This window comes from Priapulus caudatus, unplaced genomic scaffold, assembly GCF_000485595.1.
Source record: "Priapulus caudatus unplaced genomic scaffold, Priapulus_caudatus-5.0.1 Scaffold106, whole genome shotgun sequence".
Classification (NCBI taxonomy): Eukaryota; Metazoa; Priapulida; class Priapulimorpha; order Priapulimorphida; family Priapulidae; genus Priapulus; species Priapulus caudatus.
Window position 1 is genome coordinate 406,269 of NW_014577167.1, and position 7,719 is coordinate 413,987.

Below are 7,719 nucleotides of genomic sequence, written 5' to 3' on the forward strand. Positions count from 1 at the left end.
AGAGAGAGAGAGAGAGAGAGAGAGAGAGAGAGAGAGAGAGAGCGATAGAGAGCGAGCGAGAGCGAGAGAGAGAGAAAAAAAGAAGGAGGATGGGGTGGGGAAGGGGAAGCATGGGGAAGAAGAAAGGCAGAAAAGAAGAGATATACCGAGATTGCCTGTCATATGAAATTGTCAAGCGCGGCGAATCCGCCGCCGACGCGACCGCGGCGTTTATATAGACACTTTTACGGGCCAGTGTGACATAAAACAAAACTAGCGCCTCATCATGAAATATTTTCTCCCCCATTCCTAGTCAAAGTGCCGACGATAATGCGAGAGAACGAGCCGTCATGTCGCGATAAGGCCTTTATCAACACCGTCATAACGACGGCAATAACGAGAATGTAGCTAAATTGCAGCCAGCGATATAGCCAGTACTAAATCCAGCCTTGCTTGCCGGTACGGCAATCTCTCACGCAGGGAAGTCACTCGACTAGTCCTCAGAGGTAATGCTGCATGGCTCCGTACACAGGAGCATGGGCGATAGTAGATGTGCACACGATACAGTAACAGCGAGTGAGAGTGTGATATACATCTATCAAAATGTGGGTCCATTCCCCAGCCCATCAATATTAACTGTTTATAAAAGAGGTACATGGATATTGCTATGTCTTTGAGGAAATAGAAGTCAATATTAATACACCTCGTAATAAATATTTCTTTCGCTTTTAGTGTCGGTAAATCATCCTCCGCTGGCAACCTCGAAAAGCGTGTTATCACTTCTTGCTACTTCTCAGGTCCTTTGTCTGCCGTTAATTACATAAACTGAACAGAATATATTCGCTGCTTGCTACTTGTTTAGGTACATACGTAGAGGTTTGTGTAGGATCGCCTCAATCCGGAAAGAAAAACACGAAAAGCATCTCTCGGATCTCTCGGTCGCTTTTTTCTTCTCAGGTATAGACAGAATGTTAATCCTTCTCAGGTGCAGACAGAATGTTAATCCTTCTCAGGTAGAGACAGAAAGTTCATCCATGTCAGGTACAGACTAAATGTTAATCCTTCTCAGGTGCAGACAGAATGTTCATCCATGTCAGGTACAGAAAGAATGTTAATCCTTCTCAGGTGCATGCAGACATAATGTTAATCCTTCTCAGGTACAGACAGAATGTTTATCCATGTCAGGTACAGACAGAATGTTAATCCTTCTGATGTACAGACAGAATGATAATCCTTCTCAGGTGCAGACAGAACGTTCATCCATGTCAGATACAGAAAGAATGTTAATCCTTCTCATGTACAGACAGAATGTTAATCCTTCTCAGGTACAGAAAGAATGTTAATCCATGCCAGGTACAGAAAGAATGTTAATCCTTCTTATGTACAAACAGAATGTTAATCCTTCTCATGTACAGACAGAATGTTAATCCTTCTCAGGTGCAGACAGAATGTTAATCCTTCTCAGGTGAACATTCTGTCTGAATCCTTCTCATGTACAGACAGAATGTTAATCCTTCTCACACCAACATTCTGTCTGCATCTATGTCAGGTAAAGACAGAATGTTAATCCTTCTCAGGTGCAGACAGAATGTTAATCCTTCTCAGGTGCAGACAGAATGTTAATCCTTCTCATGTGCAGACAGAAAGTTAATCCTTCTCAGGTGCAGACAGAATGTTAATCCTTCTCATGTACAGACCCAATGTTAAACCATCTAAGCTACATACACTGCGTGTGGTCAACTTTCTTAGGTGAAGTTATAGTGGTCCTTTATCCTTAGTGCAAACAGAGTGGCTAGTATATAGGATTCCTTAAATTGAGGACATAAACTGCACGGAAGCTTACCCCTCCTTGTCTCTTTCAAGCACAGAGCGGGCAGCACCGGATGCCTTCTCTCAATTACGAAAATCAGCTGGCGAATGGGCCCACTGCATATACTGTCTCTCAGCATGCGGGTGCAGACAGAACGGACAGTATGCGGTATCTTGGTTAAGCTGAGCCCGACAGACGGATTCTTTCCACTGGCTACAAATATAGCCGGTAGCTATTTTATTACTTCTCATCTCCGTCGCATGAAAGGCACAACCTGCCATCAGTCCTCCACGCGTTTTATTTGATTATCCGCCTCCAAATATGCCATGCATGTACGAGGAATCCATGCGGTTTTGTTAGGCAAGGCGCGCCCGGATCAGAAATTCGCGAAATATTTTGCCGCGCCGCTGTATATGCGGCTAGTGTGTGATTTCGGGCACTAACAAAGCGATTCTTGTCAATAGATTCGACGAATTCAATTCGCGGCGTTGCGCTGCCCACGAAAGCGCGAGCGCGGTGATGGAATTTCGATCGAAGGCTCGTGCGGCGCGGAGACGGCGGCAGCGGCGGCGGTGATGTGCGGCGAACGCCGCTGCCGCGAATGTCGCGGCGGCCACTTTGCTCGCGACGCTCTCTGTGCCCGCGTGTTTGATGCGATGCCGAGAACGCGGTTTTTTGACGTCGGCATGGCGCGCACATCGTTGCGGTTTTTGGCGTCTTTTGTGCCATGGAGACGTAATCTGGCGAAAAGGCGAACGCCCGTACTGATACGGCTGCCGGAGATAGAGGGCGAGAGCAAGAGACAAGGAAAAAGAAGAAGAAGAAGAAGAAGAAGAAAAAGAAGAAGAAGAAAAAGAAGAAGAAGAAGACAAAGAAGAAGATGAAGAAGAAGAAGCTCGGGGCATTTACGCATATACTTACCGCATTCTATTCGGGTAGTTTGTGTTATGTTTTACCATCACCACCGCTTCTATAACGCACGTTCACAAACGGGCTGCCGCCCAGGCACGCGTAGATGCACACGCGGACACACACCCACTCCCGTTCAGACGGTAAACTGAAGTGTTGGTTTTGGAATTATAACACAAGCTGTGTGTTGGGGTTAGAATGTGCATGCAAGAATATGTATACCGACTGGTAGTATGACTGACGTGTATAGGTAACTGTCATCACCTGACACTTTAGATCGTAGTCATTGACTCAGTGTGGCATTTATTGTACGAGCCAGCGGCAGGCTGAGGGATTTCCGAGCGCTCATCTACAGAGTACAAAATCATGCAACTGCGTCAGCATTTAAAATTCCAATCACTTAATATTTAAATGTAATTTAAAATTATAATTGGCGGCGCACGGCAGCCGGAGGCTGCGGCGGCCCCCCTTGTGTCAACACGAATATAAACACGACCGCCGTGTCTTGTCTCCCACCGGACTCGTCACGTGAGTACCTATATGTCATGTGCGTCCGGACTAGTTCTACCGTACATGCAGGTGCGACAGCAAGACCATAGCTGTACGATAGAGCTACATCCGTACATATATATATATATATATATATATCCGCCCTTAATGCTAACCGCACGTGGCCGTGCCTTACCCCAAGCGAAATGAGTTAGCTACGTCCCTTATATATAAGCAGTCTTACATAATGAGCATAAAAGCAGAAACGTGAATATAACCATAAAAAATAGCGATGAAAGAAAAATACAAAATGTGCTCTGTCGTATAAGGACCCATAGAAACGACATGAACACACAGCGACCGTATGAGCATATACAAGTGATACAAAATCGCAGAGGACAAAAGAGCCGAACAGGTGAAGGTAACGCGAACCTATATAGAAACAATATTTTGAAACTCAAAGCAACCGTATGGAACATGGTAAAAATATTCCCACGGAAGTAATACGAGCCCATAGAAAACGAGCACGAGCACACACAAAGCATATGAATCAATAACCGGCGCGTATATACCTGCGCCCCAATATATGACATGCGAAACCTCATATGGCCTTCCCCCCCCCCTCTCTCTCTCTCTCTCTCTCTCTCTCTCTCTCTCTCAATCCTTTTCTCTCTCTCTCGCGCGCGCTCTCCCCCTTTCTCCCCTCTCTCCCTCCGTGAGCATTCAGAACTCATATTGATAATTTTACTCAGCTGTAGTATGGTCGTGTGCATCGTGCATGCACGTCGACGCCGCCCGCATGCGAGAGAGCGAGACGAAGCCTGTCGTCACGGCAATCCCGCGCATGCGCGTGAACAAAGCGCGACACGTCGAAGCGAATGCAGACACAAACACGCGAGGATGCTGACCAGACGTGACGACTCAGCTACAGCCGTACACGCGCGCTATATACGATTTCTGCCCATTTGCGACGAAATAGAATTTGCCGTCGCGAGCGCGCGCGTGTATGATGATCCCGCTTCGACCGGATCATTTGGCAATAGCGCGCAATATATCAATGTCGCCTGACCGCTATTATACGTAATAGGCCGTCGTCCACATGGGTATGGACACGGTTCTGATTTTCCCGGTTGAGGGCCAGCTGGTCTTGACGCGCTCCGTAGAAAACGCGCATTCGTGTGCTAGTTTAGCGGCGTCTATATGAAAGACTGATGGAGTTCTGTATTAAGCTCGGCGTGCGCGTAGTTGTGATCCTGAACCTGAGGATAAGAGTTACGCGTGCAAGCTAAGCACCAACGTGTTTTGTAAGGTCTATGAAGCCCTCGTGGGAACCTGACAATACTTATGTGCGATAATCGAACGTACATACGTCAGCAATGTGGCGTCTTAAGGAACACGCGCTAGTGGTTCTTTTCACGCAGAAAGAGATACCAGGCATATCCAACTTTCACATACCAGGCGTGTCCTTATTCGATACACGTTCAGGTTCTTGTTATGTCGAATAGAGTTATAATTAAACCGAAATGTCGTCTGTCGAATACAGACGAAGTGACGTACGAAACATGTTAGCCATTTTCACGTGGCGATTGGAATCAATACGTGTTTGTCGCATATACCAAGACATCCTCCTTCGAATCATTGCGGATGTATGGCGGTAGGTAGACGTGCCAGTGTATGGGAACGAAATAAAATATTTTATAGGCGCAACAGTCGTGTCGCGTTAATCTTTTGACCAGTCGTTACGACAGACAATAAACCATTGAATAGCTTTCGCGCAGCCCGGAAAAAAACCGTAGTAATAAACCTTTAATAAATTACGCAAATTTTGCCATAAATTATGTTCATTACATTCACCTTCATCAGCAATTAAGCTGATTCCCTGACTCCTTGTCGACGAATTTAATAACGAGTTCTGGCTTTGCGGTAATTTGCTCTCGTAACCAGCGATGATCAGGGTTGGTGGGTGACGGTGGACGGGGGAACTGACGCCAGTCGCAAACGCATTATAATTTACACAATGCGCGGAGTCAATGCAGCAGATTCGATCATTCACGTAGTAAAGTAGTGTCAGAATCGTTTGTGATTGCAGTTGATTTATGAAGGCATAATGTGCGCCAGGGCGTCACTTACAAATCACTGATGGCCGAGAAATTATAGTGATTTTCCGCTCAGTGAAAATAGATTCTTCCCCCCAAAGCTTCGCCACGCTTTATTAGCTTTTATTCGTTCCCGTATCGCCCTTAACAACTGTTTTATTACATACAGCATGCCATCCTCCCGAAAATCGTTAAAGCCGTGTATACGGACACAGTGGTCGAAGACTTCTGCTAGATTGCTGCGAGTTCCTGCCCGTTGTTCTTACAACACGGCTGCTCCATCGCTTAAACACTGTATTTATGAAGCAATAAAGACGAGCGAGGAAAAATCTCTTCCAAATTGAAAGACGTGATGTACTTTACAGCCGCTGCTCTCTATATGCATATCGACGCCGGCAAATGCCTGCACTTTGTCATCTAGAAAACAGACAGTTGCAGGCGCGTTTGATAGATTGGAATAAAATAGCCGCAGCTATTACAGCGAGCCAAGGAGGAATAAAGCGGTATACGGAGGGTCCAGATAAATAAAGCAGGCTCAGTTGAAGCCAAAGCAATATAATCAACGTTATGGCTTTATTAGGCTTCGAATGTAATGACATGAATATAATCTCGACTGAAATGCTTGTGGAGGGAATAAATTTCTCACTTTAATGTGGTCGTTCTTAAGAAGTTCAGATAGGGCAAGCTTATGCAAAACTGGTAAGCATTCCGACATTGAGAATGAATGACCGTCAATGAACTTGAAAGTTTAGGGTATAAATGGCGAAAACTACAGCTGCGATTTACGGGTCCCTGAAGCAGTATAAAGTTTCCTCATTTTAATCAATGTTCCCTCGATTCATACTGCCAGTGAATGCTTCCCACATCTTTATGCAAAATTCGGCCAACAGTCACTGCCATGTACACGAACTGCGCAGTGACAGCACTTTAGACATCTCATGACATTATTTACTCTTTCTTGCATATATTATCCATCATTCAAACGTCTTCAACGCTTGATAGTAAATTAGGCTTAGAATTTAGATTAAGGTTAGCGTGACGACACTTGAGCGATTCGTATAAAAGCAAAGATAAATACACGTGCTCGCAAAACAGCGCTCCCTACCTCTTACATTAATGCGACGATCTGTCTTCAGATATCACCTCCCTATAGCCCTTCCTGCAGGAATAGAATGCACCTCTCTCCCTCTCTTTGACCATCTCTCTCTCTCTCTCTCTCTCTCTCTCTCTCTCTCTCTGTCTCGCTTTCTCTCTCTCTCTCTCTCTGTCTGTCGCTCTCTCTCTCACTCACTCACCCACTCACTCACTCACTCTCTCTGTCTCTCTCGTCCACATCTCTCTACGCTATGCACCCGTCTCGTATCAGTGAGGTGTACTTTCGCCTGACCCCATCTGTCTGAGCTCATTAATTTTTTGTCTCACACAGAATTGTGGTGCACCTCTCTGGCTGTCATCCCGATAATAACCTTTTCAGATTATTGTTTGTAATGTACGGCTCCAGAGCCTAAACATGCCCTTACTCTATTGTGATATACGTCCTCTTTACATTATCTATCTAATCATTTTCTTCCTTTCACAGTATTGTAATGTCCCGCCTGCGTACTTTTTTTGGTTCAAACTCTTACTCCCATTCACTCCATTGTGTTGTGCGTCCTTCAGACCTCATCTATCAATTAATTGCCTTCCTCTTACATTATTGTGATCTAATATAACCCGGCAGTACCTCTTCCATATATCTAATCATGCTCTTGCGGCCACTTACAGCATTGTGATAAACACCCTAGCTCTCATCTCCCTTATAAGCCACTGTCTCATATTGTGACAATGTACCCTTTCGACGTACCCAGATCCTTCTAAGTTCTCCTTTCGTCACGCACTGTTGCGATGCACGCCCCCCGTATGTGTTTTAGTACGCTCTGCCACCCTCTCGGCGTGTCCCTGCGTCGTGCATCTACATCATGCAGTGACCATACCGGTGCGATGGCCCGCCGTCTTACTGTCGGCACGTGGCTCGGGCCGGCTTTAGTCAACAGCCACGAGAATGCTTTCCCGCAATTATCTCGGCTTCGGCAGTTTTTGTTACGACGCTTAAAGTAGCCACCCGTCACATTGGCAGACGCTTTCAATCGGCTAACAATAGCGCAGCCGTTTTTCGAGTCGCGCCGGTGCGTGCAATGCATCACGGCGCGGTAAGAAAAGCCTTCTCTCACACGCCGACGTTGTGAGTGGACAATGAGCGCCAAGCGCACGCACACACGCACGCACGCAAGCACGCACGCACGCACACACGCACGCAAACACGCACGCAAGCACGAACGCATGCAAACACGCACACATGCACGCACGCAAGCACGCACGCAAACACACACACACACACACACACACACCAACACACGCATACACCTGTGCGCGCATGTACCACACACACGCGCGCAC